The 15832-nt window shown below is 40.0% G+C and overlaps 1 protein-coding gene and 1 pseudogene across 3 annotated transcripts in view; both read left to right on the top strand.

The window, feature by feature from the left end:
• Positions 1-15832, top strand: part of CSMD1 (CUB and Sushi multiple domains 1) — a 2044058-nt gene that overhangs the window by 826768 nt on the left and 1201458 nt on the right. The window lies entirely within an intron of this gene.
• Positions 5147-7451, top strand: LOC104671357 (annotated as a pseudogene). 2 transcript variants are annotated; one of them, XR_749277.2, is made up of 2 exons: positions 5167-5448; positions 5502-7451. The product of XR_749277.2 is annotated as a heterogeneous nuclear ribonucleoprotein M pseudogene, transcript variant X2 (transcript). The 2 variants fall into 2 exon arrangements; XR_749276.2 differs by having other exon boundaries at positions 5147-7451.

Genomic DNA, 15832 nt, shown 5'->3' with positions numbered 1-15832 from the left:
TGATTTTGGAAAATAATAAGAATAATAATGCCTGCCTATTTTCTTATTTGGTGAGAGTGAAATATATTTCTCTATGAGTGTTCAATTATGGTTCCTTAATTTACACTAACTAGAATAAGCTTCCTGAATGATTTTTTTTTTTTTTTTTTTAGATGGAGTTTCACTCTCGTTGCCCAGGCTGGAGTTCAGTGATGCAATCCCTGCTTACTGCAGCCTCCACCTCCTGGGTCCAAGCGATTCTCCTACCTCAGCCTCCTCCCAAGTAGCTGGGATTACAAGCATGTGCCACCACCCAGGCTAGTTTTTTGTATTTTTAGTAGCGACAGGGTTTCCCCATGTTGGTCAGGCTGGTCTCTTCCTGACCTCAGGTGATCCGCCTGCCTTGACCTCCCAAAGTGCTGGGATTACAGGCATCAGCCACTGTGCCCAGCCCGAACGCTGCCTAATGCTTACATGTGTCAGTTAAAACCATTGCAACCTAGTGGGTTGTGCTTTGCTGTGACCGGAAGAGCATCAGTATTCCTTAAAAGTCATTTTAAGTCTCTGCCATAAGAACATGTTAAAGTACAGTATTAATTTTTGTCTGAACAGACTCCAACAATATCCCAGAATGTTTTAAAGCAACTTATTTTTAATACTACAAGTCAGTAAATCAATATGTTTTAACAGAGTAGAGGCTTCATGGAATTCTTCAGAATTTTAAGGAACCTTAGAGATGATGTTTTTTTCAATTTCAGCAAACATTTATATGGGTATTAATATAAAATATGTAATATTTATGTAAAACTGTTCTATAAAGGAAAAAAAATACTTATTCTTTTTTTTTTTTTTTTTTTGAGACCGAGTCTTGCTCCATCACACAGGCTAGAGTGCAGTGGCAGGATCTCAGCTCACTGCAACCTCCGCCTCCTGGGTTCAAGTGATTCTCCTGCCTCAGCCTCCCAAGTAGCTGGGACTACAGGCACTCATCACCATGTCTGCCTGATTTTTTTTTTTTTTTGTATTTTTAGTAGAGATGGGTTGTTACCATGTTGGCTAGGCTGGTCTTGAACCTCTGACCTCAAGTGATCCACCCGCCTCGGCTTCCCAAGGTGGTGGGATTACAGATGTGAGCCACCGTGCCCCACCGAAGAAATATTTACTCTTAATACAAAACAAATGTACTGATTTTGCTGAATAGAGCCATGCAACAAATAATAGCCTCTTAACCCCTCGAAGATTGGGAGAGGGGCTGATTTGACATTAGCAATGCTGAGACTCTTCCTATTGTTTCGTCTTTCATATTCATATGATGCTGGGAAGTAACCAGTTTTCAAAATAAGTAATTCAATTCCATCTTACTTTTTTTTTCCTTATTAGCATCTTTCTTTTACAAGGTGGAAACCTGGGCTCTGCAAACTTGCTCTCAGTGTGTCAGGGACTGGACTGTCTTGGAGTGAGCAGAGATGCTGCATTCAACACACAGATAGGAATCAGCCCGGGGCTGGGCCCTGAGGAATCCCAGATGGAAAACTGACTGCCCCCAACCTTGAACACGGCCTCCCTCTCTTGTAATTTTGCTCTTTACTGTCTGCTGCAGTGAGTATGGCAAGACAGCTCAGCAGTCTCGAGCTTCCAGTGTTCCAGAATGTTCTCCGGAACATTCAGGGCACCTTGACTGCTTCTCAAATGCTCCAGTGACCTCTGGATGCCAAAGCATTGGTGACAGCCTGGCATGGCCCCGTCAAAGAGGGTGCTTCCTCTAACAGCTGTGTCTTCCACACCTGCAGAATCCAGGTCCACCCAGGCACCACGTACCTAGGGATTTGTATTTGTCAAATCATATCAAAATAGATACGGACTTGTTAAGAACGATTTTTGTATTCCACCAAAGACCTTAAACTAAAAGTATTGCAGGGAAATGAACTCGACGTAGTAACAGTTTACAAACAGGAAAGCCGTTATCTGAGTACTCAGGCCTGCAGGAACAGTCAATCTGTTCATTGCATGCTTATTCAGGGCACGTTCTGACTCTAGCACTGGGCCTGCCACTCATCTTATACACTTCCACTGGTAGGGGCTATTTTATCTCAAAATGATAGCTATTCAAAGACATGAGTCCATCTGACAAATAGATTTAAGTACATGTTTTCAAACTAGGCATTCATTGGGCACTTACGTGAGTATTTACGTTAAAATGTGTGTCACTTTTTACATTAGCAATTTAAACAACGTGCTGCAATTTCATAAATCAGCACATTTACTAGGTAGGTAGGAGACTGTTGATCCATTTGTAAGTTAAAAAATTAGTGTGTGTTTCTGTGTATGCCAACTTGTATTAGCAAAAGGAGTGTTTTTGGCTTCCCTGAATGGATGTGTATTGAGACTCTATAGTAGGTGCTATTTTTAAAATGATTATTTATCAAGTTCACACTTCGATGTTTATTGCTTAGGGGTACCATTCTGAGTGTTTTAAAAGTCCTGTCCAATTTAATCTTCATGGTAAACCTGTGACAAAAGTATTGTGAGCCCTTTTTAAGACAGGGAGCCTAAAACAAAGATTAAATGATTTGCCCAAGATCGTGACCAATTGCAAGGGTTAGGGCCAGGTTTCAAAGGCAAGAAAGCAGGTTCCCAGCCTGTACTCATTTTTGTGTTTCTTTTTGGGTTTTTTTTTTGTTTGCTTTTTTTTTTTTTTTTTTTTTTTTTTTTTTTTTTTTTTTTTTTGGAGACAAAGTCTCACTCAGTTGCACAGGCCAGAGTGCAGTGGTACAATCTTGGCTCACTGCAACCTCCGCCTCCCAAACTCAAGCTGTTCTCCTGCCTCAGCCTCCCAAGTAGCTGGGATTATATGCACCTGCCACCACACCCAGCTAATTTTTGTATTTTTAGTAGAGACGGGGTTTCACCATCTTGGGCAGGCTGGTCTTGAATTCATGACCTCAGGTGATCCGCCCACCTCGGCCTCCCAAAGTGCTGGGATATTTTAAATTCAGGGGTACATATGCATGTTTCTTATATAGGTAAACCTGTGTCACAGGGGTTTGTGGTACAGATTATTTCATCATCCAGGTATTAAGCCCAGTACCCATTAGTTATTTTTCACGATCCCCTCCCTCCTCGTACCTTCTGGTATCTGCTGTTTCCCTCTTTGTGTCCATCTGTCTTCCTTTAGCTCCTACTTATAAATGAGAACATTTGATTTTTTTTCCTGTGTTAGTGGTCTAAACATAATGGCCTCCAGCTCCATCCATCTTCCTGCAAAGGACATCATCTTGTCCTTTTTATGGCTGCATAGTATTCCATGGTGTATACATGTCACATTTTCTTTATTCAGCCTGCTGTTGGTGGCCATTGAGGTTGATTTCATGCCTTTGATGTTGTGAATAGTGCTGCAAGGAACATACACATCTATAAAGAAGTTAGACTCATTTACAAGAAAAAAAATAACAACCTGTAGTGTTAACAGTGATGCTATGCTATGTTTCAAGGATTATTAGGAAACCGGATCCAGTAGGCTGTGCCCTCTGTGATTTTTTTTCTCCCCCTGCTCATCCTAATATGCTCCAGATTATTAGAATTGGAAAGAGCTAGTTTTCAGGGAACATGGTTCCAGTGTTGATGACTAATGACTGGCATGTTACAAATAAACCAGTAATGTCTTTGCATGAGAGAAGAGAGAAAGCAAAGTGTTTTCACCTCCAGTTGAAGAACATGTCACTGAGGGGCTAAAAATGATGGATAAGCTGAGACCCACAATATGTTTTATGGAGTTGCTTTTACATCAGTTTCCTTCTTGAAAGAACAAGTTGCCATTTGGGTTACTTCAGTGGCAATCATCAGATATGAATACATTATTTTAAATATATTTAATTGCTGATTTTCTAGTGTGAATTTTTTTTTACAGAATGAAATTTTCAGTTTATCACAAATTTTCTTAGAGATGATGTTCTCCATTTTCCAAACTCTATAGACTCATTTTTTCCCCTAAATTCATCCCAGGGCTATACTGTACTTACGCATTAGTAATTAACTTTGAAAATAAAATAAAATTACTGCATAAAGATGATCTCTGTATACAGTGTGTGGCTGTGATATGAGTGTGACATCTGGCAGTGGTGTCTGTACGTATAACACAATCAGGCGCAGTTTTTACTCATCCCATGTAATTACTCTTTAATTGAAAGACTTTGATTCTTACTTTCCTTGCCCCTTTCTTTACTGGTCATTACCTTCCTTTGCTAATTGAGATTCTATCCACTGTCTTCAATTACATTTTCCCATTCAAACATACAGTTCTGGACTCTGAGTTTGATGCTATTAATTTCTATTTCAGTAATTAGAATGACACTTATAATTGCATGTTTTCACTTGACTATATTCTGTTCACTTAATTTAACTATGAGACCGCATCACTAGTGAGAAAAAAAATGACGTTCTGTTATTTATATAGCTGTTCTTTTCATTTCTAACTTAAAACTTCAAAGTAATGGGGCATTCACAATTTGTGAATCTATCTTTAGGGCTCACTCCTGGAAAACGAGCATATATGATAAAAACTTTTGTCCATGAAATTCCCTCAGAGTAGAATACTAAATTCTTTTCTGTGATCCTACATCATTATGTTTGAAAGCGGCAAATATTGATTGAGCATATATAGCCTGTCCAACATTTCACTAATAATGTGACGTATTATCTTATTTGATTATTAAAGCAATGTTTTAAACCACATTTTATTATTTCATTATATAAGTGGGCCAGGGAAGTTCAGCATTTACTGATCTCTTCAATAAGTTTTAAAAGATAATATACTTTGGGTAAGGCATGTTTAAGGTACATGGGGGATTACAAGAATAAATTTACTCAAACCAAGGGGAAGCTTAGAACTCTATGCTCTTTTGAACAAATAATGCAAACAATAATCTAGATATATTCCTTTTTTTCCTTATCTATAATAAGTTTAAAGTAAACTGAGATTGAAATGCAGAACCTAATCAGGAAACCAAAGGTCCATTTTGTTGGTGCTATGTTGTTGTCTTAGTTCTGTCTTTTTTTTTTAAATTTTTATTTTTGGTGTGTTTAAGTTTTAGAATTGAAATGCTATTTAAGTAGGTTTAAATGTCTAATTTAGGTATACATGTGTGTGTAAATATATGTGTGTGGACACAAAGCCCAGACGCGGAGAAAATGGCGGCAGGGGTCGAAGCGGCGGCCGAGGTGGCGGCGACGGAGATCAAAATGGAGGAAGAGAGCGGCGCGCCCGGCGTGCCGAGCGGCAACGGGGCTCCGGGCCCTAAGGGTGAAGGAGAACGACCTGCTCAGAATGGGAAGAGGAAGGAGAAAAACATAAAAAGAGGAGGCAATCGCTTTGAGCCATATGCCAATCCAACTAAAAGATACAGAGCCTTCATTACAAACATACCTTTTGACGTGAAATGGCAGTCACTTAAAGACCTGGTTAAAGAAAAAGTTGGTGAGGTAACATACGTGGAGCTCTTAATGGACGCTGAAGGAAAGTCAAGGGGATGTGCTGTTGTTGAATTCAAGATGGAAGAGAGCATGAAAAAAGCTGCGGAAGTCCTAAACAAGCATAGTCTGAGTGGAAGACCACTGAAAGTCAAAGAAGATCCTGATGGTGAACATGCCAGGAGAGCAATGCAAAAGGCTGGAAGACTTGGAAGCACAGTATTTGTAGTAAATCTGGATTATAAAGTTGGCTGGAAGAAACTGAAGGAAGTATTTAGTATGGCTGGTGTGGTGGTCCGAGCAGACATTCTTGAAGATAAAGATGGAAAAAGTCGTGGAATAGGCACTGTTACTTTTGAACAGTCCATTGAAGCTGTGCAAGCTATATCTATGTTCAATGGCCAGCTGCTATTTGATAGACCAATGCACGTCAAGATGGATGAGAGGGCCTTACCAAAAGGAGATTTCTTCCCTCCTGAGCGTCCACAACAACTTCCCCATGGCCTTGGTGGTATTGGCATGGGGTTAGGACCAGGAGGGCAACCCATTGATGCCAATCACCTGAATAAAGGCATTGGAATGGGAAACCTAGGTCCCGCAGGAATGGGAATGGAAGGCATAGGATTTGGAATAAATAAGATGGGAGGAATGGAGGGGCCCTTTGGTGGTGGTATGGAAAACATGGGTCGATTTGGATCTGGGATGAACATGGGCAGGATAAATGGTGGAGGTGGAGGAAGCGTCCCTGGGATCGAGAGGATGGGTCCTGGCATTGACCGCCTTGGGGGTGCCGGCATGGAGCGCATGGGCGCAGGCCTGGGCCACGGCATGGATCGCGTGGGCTCCGAGATCGAGCGCATGGGCCTGGTCATGGACCGCATGGGCTCTGTGGAGCGTATGGGCTCCGGCATTGAGCGCATGGGCCCCCTGGGCCTTGACCACATGGCCTCCAGCATCGAGCGCATGGGCCAGACCATGGAGCGCATCGGCTCAGGCGTGGAGCGCATGGGTGCCGGCATGGGCTTCGGCCTTGAGCGCATGGCCGCTCCCATCGACCGTGTGGGCCAGACCATTGAGCGCATGGGCTCTGGCGTGGAGCGCATGGGCCCTGCCATTGAGCGCATGGGCCTGAGCATGGAGCGCATGGTGCCCGCAGGTATGGGGGCTGGCCTGGAGCGCATGGGCCCCGTGATGGATCGCATGGCCACCGGCCTGGAGCGCATGGGCGCCAACAACCTGGAGCGGATGGGCCTGGAGCGCATGGGCGCCAACAGCCTCGAGCGCATGGGCCTGGAGCGCATGGGCGCCAACAGCCTTGAGCGCATGGGCCCCGCCATGGGCCCGGCCCTGGGCGCTGGCATTGAGCGCATGGGCTTGGCCATGGGTGGCGGTGGCGGTGCCAGCTTTGACCGTGCCATCGAGATGGAGCGTGGCAACTTTGGAGGAAGCTTCGCAGGCTCCTTTGGTGGAGCTGGAGGCCATGCTCCTGGGGTGGCCAGGAAGGCCTGCCAGATATTTGTGAGAAATCTCCCATTCGATTTCACGTGGAAGATGCTGAAGGACAAATTCAACGAGTGTGGCCACGTGCTGTACGCCGACATCAAGATGGAGAACGGGAAGTCCAAGGGGTGTGGTGTGGTTAAGTTCGAGTCGCCAGAGGTGGCCGAGAGAGCCTGCCGGATGATGAATGGCATGAAGCTGAGTGGCCGAGAGATTGACGTTCGAATTGATAGAAACGCTTAAGCAGTTGCCTTTTTTAAACATCGATACGAGACCTCTGAATTTGTATTTTTTCTTGTTAACCATTTTAATTTGTTGGCTGGATGTATAAAGATGTTTAAAAAATTCAGTTGCTTTTTGGGGTAATTTGAATTACTTTTTTAATGACTGGGGTTCCATTTGACTGTTTGCATTGAGATTGCAATGTGCGCAATTTTTTTGTAGTTGTGGCATCTTGTTGACATCGAATATGACTTTGATAATAAATACCAGTTCCTGAAAAAAAATATATATATATATATGTGTGTGTACATATATGTATATACACACATAAACGGGTGTGTATGAATTTCTGTGTACTTACAAATATAAACATTACACACACCCATCACACACACACACACACACACACACAGAGAATCACCTAGTAAAACACTAAATACTTGTCCTGCCTTCGTGGTTATCACTGTGAAATCATGTTATAATCAGCTAGGCTAAAGGCAAATTCATTTTATTTGTACAAATGTACATTGCATTTGCATTTGCTAGTCAATTAGTCACCTGTATAGTTAATGCATAATATTTCAGTGACAAGATAAGAGTTTTTGTTTATTTTGTTTTATGTTTAGAATTTCTGAGGGGAGATTATATTGAAAAAAGTATAAATGAATTGAGTCAGTATTATTCTGATCATCTGTAACTTTTCTTACAGGCAATGGAATGTATATGTAAATGAATTTTAAGCCTTGTAGCAAGCTTGTCCATCCTGTGGCCCAGGACAGCTTTGCATGTGGCCCAACGCAAATTCATAAACTTTCTTAAACTATTATGAGGTATTTTTGGTGATTTTTAAAAGCTCATCAGTTATCATTAGTGTATTTTCTATGTAACCCAAGGCAATTCTTTTTCTCGTGCAGCCCTGGGAAGCCTAAAGACTGGAGACCCTGCTTTATAGTTTAAGCATTCAAAAAATAAATAAATAAATAAATAAACTGAATCATTGCATTTCTGCGTAGCCACCATATATATATATACACATATATCACAAATCATTACTGTTTTACAAGGAATACCAAATTCAGATGAGAATGGGCACGCTCAGGGTGGTATGGCTATAGACAATAAATACGAAATACAAATCATCAGTGCCATACAGGATGCCTATTTACTATTCAGTGCTTTCTCATTTACTTTTTAAGCAAATATACCAAAATAGATGGCTGTTTCCCAGCACTTGAAATTAGCTGGTCAATCATGCGTTCGAATGTTCAGGAGGTATATTCTATTTTCATATTTGGAGATTCTCTAGTTTTTTGCGTTAGTTTTCAGCTGGACTCTTTTGCTTTTATCCCATCATAGTGGATATGGATGTGGCAAGCCCTTATCACTGCATCATCCCCGGCTTAATTAATAGAGTAGGGCAATTTTGGCAACTTGAAAATTTAGAAGTAAGTATACCAATGCACAGTAATTACAAGTTCAGAATTTAGTATCATGGGCTTTTAAATATCATAATTGTTGTTGTTATTTTGGTTAGTTGGATTTGTGAAGTCTTATACCAAAGACATCCAGATATTAGATTAACACTATGTTAGATAAGAGGAAATTCTAACAGTTAGTGCCATGTTTCCATTTTACTAAGGTGAGTTCCATGGCGACCAGTGAGCTATCTTGCCTTTCATATGGCCAGTGCTGGCAGGTGCAGGATTAGAACTTCTTACTCCCATGACCCTTTGCTAGAGGGGACTGCTCCTACCTAAATGGGGTACACTGGTAGGTAGGGATCAAAATGGTGATTGATGTGTCACAGTGAAGGTACAAAACCAATAGTGAGTGAGGAGGTAAGAAGGTGCCAGGATGATAAAATAATCAAAAAGCAAAGGAAAGCTTCTAAGGTCAAAATCATGGTAAATAAGAGAAAAGGGCAAAACGAGAATAAGGGGCTTAAGAGTGTAAATTGTTGTATACTTTATTTTCGATTTAAAAGGTTGAAGTCAGCAAACAGTACAGATAAGATGAACACTTGCTATCGAATTCTGTTGTCATTGTTTGCAATCTAATCTACCAAATGTATATAAGATTGTATATAAGCTATATAGCTTACATCCACTTGTTGGGTGGATGTGGCTCCGTCGGGCTTCCCAACAAGACATAGAGTCTCTTTTCCACCCCCATACATTTGGACTGCACTTGAAACTTTCTGTGTACAAGAAGGTAGCAGGAGTGATTCTGCAAGGGTTCCACATCTAAGTCACACTTTTCTGCTCCTGCTTCTTGGGAACCCTGGAACAGCTATGGCAAGTAGCCTGAGCTGGCCTCTCAAGGTCAGAGAATACAATGAGAGAAGCCCAGCAGACCCATGGCAGCAACCTCGACAGCAGTTGCGCAGTAACCACACAGAAAAGTGATAATTAGGTCTAGAAATCAACTGGACCCTCTTACTCGCTAGGTAACATTTTGGTTATTTCTTTCCAGTTATTTGCACTCTGTGCGCACTTTTATATATGCTGCTGTATTGCCATGATCATTATAGTATTCATGACTTCATAGATTTTTAACTTAATGTTTCATTATTTTTCTAGGCAACATTCTCTTGGACAATAAAATTCTCCCTTGGGTGAAGACATTATGTATATGTTAATGTCTTTACCTTTAGATAGTTCTGACTTCAAGTTTTTACCATCATAAATGGTGCTGTGATAATTGCCTGATCATTGTATATTTAGTCTCTTAATATACCTTCCAAAAAATCTAAGGGCTGGTTTTATCATGCCCACATTTATTCATTGGGCTTCTATCAGTTGCCTTTGTGTAATGTTTTAAGAAAAATATATTTACAATTTTGAATGCTTTTGCTATCATAAAATAAAGTTGTCAGCTAGTTAAACATATTCCATTGAACAATAAAAATATAGCTCAGGTAAGAGAGAAGATCAGACTAGAGCCCAGCACTGTTAAAAAGTGATTAGAAAAAAGTGACAAAGATAACTTTACCTAAACAATAGAAGATTCACTTTCCTAAGGATGTGACCAGGCATTGAAGATAATTAAATCTAAATGGTTTTATTTAATTGACTGACATTGTGATATCACCTTAGTGACTTGAGCTCAATGTTCCTTAGTAAGAAGTAATTAAAAATCACTTTTCAACAATGATCTTTCTTGATGGTCAAGGTCTTACACTATTCCTCAGATAATATTATTCTTGGCAGAAATTTGTCTATGAAAGTGCAAAGTAAAAGTCAGTGAAAGATGCCCAGGGTTCACTTAGAAAGAAATATAATATAGTTAAAGTGGAGAAGAGTGAGATAAGAGATTCCAATTCAGTAAGTATCTCAAAGAGCCATCAATACTGATTTAAAGGACTTCAATATTAAATTAAGGAATTGACATCAGATCTGCAAAGATGTCAGAGTGTGGCTGAGATGTCTAGTGTTCATTAACATCAATATTTTATCTGAAATTTTGAGGGGAAGGTGTAATTTTTCTGGCACACAAACTATTCTGAATCTCAGTCTCTCAATCTCTCTCTCTCTCTCTCTCTCTCTCTCTCTCTCTCTCTCTCTCTCTCTCTCTCAATCTCTCTCTCTTCCTCACTCCTCACTCTCTCTCTTCCTCTCCCTCTCCCCCCCGCCCAGTCTCTCCCGCTCGCGCTCTCTCTCGCGCGCGCTCTCTCTCTCTCTCCCCTCCTCTCTCTCCCTTTTCCGCTCCCTCAAATCCCTCTTCCTCTCTCTTCACAGCTCTATACACCTTTTTTCTTTCAGCTTGTTAGCATGGGTCTGTTTTCTATCATTCCTCTATTCCCAGCTCTTAGAGTTTGTCTTATGAAAGAGGCAGCAGGCATTGTGTATCCCAGCCAGAATGCATGCAGCATTTATAAAAACATCTCTTTTGAGAGGTGGGTGGACGTGGGTGTCATTTATTATATATACCCATAGTTTCTCAAAGACTTAATAACCTTCCAAACCTATTATATAAACAATAGAAAAACCATTGTCAGGCGATTACAGACACCGTGAAGTGCAATTTCTTTTAATTTAAAGGAATTATGCCTTGGGCAAATGACTTGCACTCTCAGAGACTTCACTTTAATCTCTAAAACCGGAACAATACCTAGGTCACATAGTGGATGAAATGTAAAAATGATGAAATACTTAGCCTCGATTCTTTCTGAAGATTCATTTCCTTTTTAGCACTTTGCTTTCAAGACAGTGTCCTCACATAGCTGCTGAGGCTCTGGGTTTTCCTCAGTCAGTTTTAACATTCTCCACTAGTGGCAGCCACGAGCCTTTGGTGGGTGACCCTCCCTTCTTATCACCCTCCATTGTGAGTCTCCCTGATGTTGACTGGGTCTTAAGCAGGCAAGTGGCCCAGGCCTAACCCAATGAACTCAGGCATTCCCTTGGCCATGGTGATTGGTCCAGGCATGGTCACATATCCTGTGCCTCCAATCAGGAGAAAGCCACAGTTTTTGTTTCATGGTTGAGGGAAGAAGCTAATTCATGCCCTGAGCCATGTGTACTGAGTCCAGAACTTCAGCTGCCACTTCAAACCTAGAGAGAAGAGATTTCCCAAGAAGCAGGGAATAACTGAGAAGCCTGATCAGATTGTGCCTGAAGCCCACCTTATCACTAACTTTTGAGTCATAGAATGAATTACTTTTAATATTTAAAACAAGTTTTTTCTTAATGACAAAAAATTTTCTCATTGATTCCTGAATTATTTGAGTAATTCAGAAAATTTCCTAGTACTGTTATCACAGTTTTGGGCCTAAGAAGTGGCATTCAGTGTTTCTAAACTTCTACAAAGCTATGTATCTAATAACTTTTAAACCCAGCCAATCATATTGTTACATAATTTGATAATTTTATCTTTCTCCTTTCTTGTAAACCACAAGAAGATACTTTTTATCCCCATCTACCAAGAGCACTTACACTTACCTGTGTCTCTAGATTCAACTTAGTATCTCTTCCTCTGTACTTCAGTAACATCCCCTGGTCACCTTTACCTCAGTACTCACCACGTTAAATGCAAACTTCTTCTCTCTGTCTCATCTTCTGTTAAGCATCATCTCAAGGGAGGAGAGCCTGATCCACATGCTGAATATCTGGTTAGGTTTGCCATGTACAACACAAATTTTCCACTTCAGTTTGGAACTCCAAAAACATTTTTAAAGTTTTATTACGTTCCAAATGTTGCATGAGGCAAGCTTACATTAAAGAGCTATTGGTCGTTTATCTGAAATTCACTTTTAATTGAGTGTCCTGTATTTTTATTTGCTATTATAATCAATCTAGCAACCCTATACTTGTTGCAGTGTATAGTTACTTCCTCCATGTTGTTCACACAACCTTGCCCTGAAATTAAGATGGAAGTTACTTATTGCTGTCAGCAAATTACTCTCAATATTAGGGGCTAAAATACCAAACATTTATTATTTCATGGTTTCTATGGGTCAGGAATCTGAGCATGGTTTAGCTGCCTGCCTCAGCCCTCAAGGTTTTTCTGTAAGTTGCAGTTAAGGTGTTGCTGGGACTCAGTCTCAACTCCTGGAATGGGCAGGGCTCTCTTTCATGCCGATGCACATGGCTGTGGACAGCTCTCAGTTCCTTCCACATAGACATATGCAGGGGCTGCCTCAAGACACAGGATAGGCTTCTCTATGGGTAAGGGATCCAAGAAAGAGGGAGAAGCCACAGTCTTTTTATAACCTAATCTCAAGTAATATCCCATCACTTTTGCAATATTCTAATGAATATTTGTGAAGAACTGGGTCCAGCCCACATTCAAGGAAGGACCATAGGAGTTTGTAAATACTAGGAGGGTGGGTTCCATGAGCTCACTTAGATGCTCCTTACCATATATACAGTTCTAGATTGTGGAGCCTCCCTTGCCACTGAAGCAAAGCAGAAATAGCTAGAGAAGACTGTTGATCCTTAAAGCTTCACCCCTACCCCCATGTGAATAAGATAGTGTCCTGTTACAACACAGTGCCTGGAAAACCTAGACTATGCTGTGTAGTGCAGGAGCCATGAGACACACTGGCTATTTAGAGTTGAATTTGATTTAATTTATAGTTAATCAAATTTAAACTTTATTTTCTCAATCACACTAGTCATATCTCAATAGCCACACCTGCCCGGTAGTTAGTGCATTGTAAAGAGCAAACAAAGAACATTCCAGGCATCCATTTGTACCCTGTTAGCTTGGTCCAGTGTTTTATTTTAGATGGAGTAGAATTTATCTTATTAAAAGGCACAAACACTTCTCTTATGCCCATCTTTTCAAATTTTAGGTAGTCATGCACCTACTGAAATGATTTGTATGATAAACTCTCCTTGATATGCCTTCTCCTGAGAGATACTTAAAGCAACGTGCACTGTGTTTCCTTTTATTTGAAAATATTATCTGCTGCTTTGGTGGTATTAAACCATGATATTCAAATGAAGGATGCTGATTATTACATTATGCAAAAAAGAACACAAAATCTAGAGTATTGCGAGAAATGTAATTTATGTAAAAACATGCAGACAATTGCATTCAAGTATTTGATGTAAGTAATGAGAGAATCACACATAATGGGCATTTTTTATTAAACTGGGATTTAGTTGATTTGTCTTATGAATGAAGTTACTCAAGTAAATTGGATTGTGAGCCAAGAAATACAAAAAGAATAAAATAAAAAGATGAAATTTCAGAAGTTTGGCACATAAATATCAGAATAAGCAAATTAACTTAGCTCTAAATATTCTACCAGTTTATCTGCATTGGAAAAAAATAGGCAATTTTGGGGTTTGGCTTAGTGAAATCTAGTGGGAACCTTCCTCTAAGGAATTGTATACTATTTGGCAATGTATCACTCCATATCCAGTAGTTATTGAGCATTTGTTAAGTGCCAGCTAAAGAAATGGTAGAGTACAAAGATTAATCACACATGCATCTGTTCTTATGTATTTCTTAGTTCAGGAGTGCAGATAAGTCATGCATAAATTGATTGTATTACAAAGTAAAAAGTAATTAGTAGAGTAAAATGTTCATAATAAATACCATAAGAAATTGGAGAGAAAATAATTCAAGGAAGGCAAGGAGTTGTTTTCATAACTGTAATCCTTACATCTGGAAAACAGCCTGGCATAGGGTTACTTACAGTAAATGCCAGGTGAATGAATGAGTTAGCAAAACTGCATGGACGAGTGAACAGTTGAGCTGGACCTTAGAGGATAGGTTTGACACAGGTCTGTGATGGTGATGGATGTTTGATCCAGAGGAAGCTAACAGCATGGGCACTAAGCAGGAGTGTGGAAACCTCAGCTTTCTGTGCAGAAGGGCAGGTAGTACAGCTGGACTCTTGTAGGCACCATGGAGTAGGGAGCAGTGACAGATGAGGATGGAGAGATCAGTGCATTCTGCATATGGAAGGTCATTATCCCATGGTAAAGATGTGAACCTACAATCTCAGTTCCTCACCTGCAACCCTGGGATAATGACATTTGCCTAACAGCTTGTGCAGGCATTGGAATAAGTGAATGGGAAAAGTGATTTGAATGTACTTTGTGGGGGCGGGAAGGAGTAAAAATGCTATAGGAATTCATGCTTAGGTTATAAATGAGAAAAGATCATGATGAAAACATTTGTCATCCCCAAACAAAATCATTTGAAATTCTATGTCCCTTGGCTACCTCTTTCTAAACAGTATTAATTTAGAAAAAAAAATCCATATGCTAGTTATATCAGTTTACTTTTGTCAGAGCTCTAGCTCCTCTAACTTACTCTACTTCTCTTAAGTGAATGTAATACAACAAATGTTTTCCACCAAGAATTCGTGTTTATAGACACAGAATTGGAGAACGTACTGCTAAGATTTTCATCCGTTGTCCATGTTCCATATTCTAATACTCCGATTATAGACTTTACTTAATAACATTTCATTAATCTGAACTATCTAATTCCAGTAAGAAGTAGAGGCACCTATAGATCAGGAAAAAAAAAAAAAAACGGAAATATTTTAACATTTTAAATTCAAGGTATACATGAATATGCTTTCCACAGGTTGCACTTGAATTCCATTTATTACAAATATATAATGAACTCCATGAATTGAGACAGAATTTGTTTTTTTATGTTATTGAGATGGAAATTGCATAAATTCATAGACTCTAGCCAGCCAAGGCAAGGGAGTAGTTCAAAAAGATAAAGAGGGCTGGTGAGAGAGAAAAGGAGGTAACAGCTAGTTCTGCGGAGAGAAACGTGTAGACTGTGCAAGGTCCTTCACTCTTACCAACAAGGAGGTCTGGGTAACTTTTACAAGAGAAGCTCCTGGAGGGAGAAAACAGGTTAGGGATACACATTCTTAATCTTTGATTCACCCACAATTCCTTACATAGAGGTTTTGAATATTCAAATAATTATATAATCTCATATTCATTTTGCAATCTCTTAGGCTCTAACACTCTTCTGTGCACAAAGGATACGGTATGGAGGAAAATACACAAGCAGAAATCTCTTCTGAGTTACTTTCTATAATAGTAGCGGAAAGAGATACTCATAGAAAACACAAGTAAATTACATAATATCCTAAATGATGACGCACGCTATGGAAATAATTCAGGGTAGGCAGATAGAAAGTGCTGCTGGTAGAGGGAAGATAACGTTTAAATGTAAATAGGCA

The sequence above is a fragment of the Rhinopithecus roxellana genome, chromosome 9 (assembly GCF_007565055.1).
Source record: "Rhinopithecus roxellana isolate Shanxi Qingling chromosome 9, ASM756505v1, whole genome shotgun sequence".
NCBI lineage: Eukaryota > Metazoa > Chordata > Mammalia > Primates > Cercopithecidae > Rhinopithecus > Rhinopithecus roxellana.
This window is presented reverse-complemented; position numbering and strand designations above follow the sequence as displayed.